The sequence below is a fragment of the Tupaia chinensis genome, unplaced genomic scaffold (assembly GCF_000334495.1).
Source record: "Tupaia chinensis unplaced genomic scaffold, TupChi_1.0 Scaffold141861_1, whole genome shotgun sequence".
NCBI lineage: Eukaryota > Metazoa > Chordata > Mammalia > Scandentia > Tupaiidae > Tupaia > Tupaia belangeri.
The window spans coordinates 759,128-760,195 of NW_006201718.1; positions in this window are offsets into that span (position 1 = coordinate 759,128).

The following is a 1,068-nucleotide window of genomic DNA, read 5'->3' on the forward strand; positions in this document are numbered from 1 at the left end:
GGCTATGTCGTTGGACTCCCACGTAGTCGACCACGGTTCGCGTCCCGGACCTGGTGGCTTAAACTCATGCCGGGCGCGTGTGCGTGCATGTCCAAGATCCCAAGAGGAGAATGGAGGAGAAGGGACTGCCACGTGGCCATTCCCCCTGGGGCATGATTTCTCGTTTTCTATCTCTCTGTCTCTGTCTGTCTCACGAGCACACACGCCCTATAGCAAAAACCTCTCCAAAAAGAGAGAGAGAGAGAGACAGAGAGATCTTGGGCATGCATGCACACACGCCCGACATGAGTTTTAAGCCACTGGGTCCAGGACATGAATCATTGTTGACTACATGGAAGTCCAGCGACATAGCCATTACGCTAACTGCTGGTTCCCCAACAACATTTTCTTAACTTGTTTTCCTTCTCCTACTGAGTTGACTGATATACTTTGTCAAAAATTAGTTGGTTGTATGTTTTGGAGTTTATTTCTGTAGACTTTGTTCTAGTCCCTTGATCCACCAGTCTGTTTTTGTGCCAATATCATGCTGTTTTGATTATCACAGCTTTATAGTATATTTTGGGTCAGGGAGTGAGATACTACCCACTCTACTCTTCTTGCACATGATTGCTTTGGCATTATGAGGTCTTTTATGATTTCCAGACAAATTCTATCATTGTATTTTCTAGATCTGTTAAGAGCAGCTCTATTAATTTTATTGTCATTGCATTAGATATGTAGATTAACTTGGAAAGAATTGCCATTTTGATTATATTAATTCTTCCAATCCAGGAACATGGAATGTCCTTTCACTTTTTTGTATCATTTTTTAATGTCTTTTAAAAGATTTTTATAGTTTTCTTTCTAAAGTTTTTTTTAAATTTTTATTTCAAGTTTTTTTAATACATTAAATTATGTTATTTATATTGCAAAGTGTTGTTTGACTTCCTTGATTAAGTTTATCTCTAGGTATCTTATACATTTTGTGGCTATGGTAAAAGGGATTTTTTTCCCCTTTAGTTGTACCTTGGTCAACTTGTTGACCTTGCCAGGTATAGTAATCTTGGTTACATTTTTTTTTTCATTTAA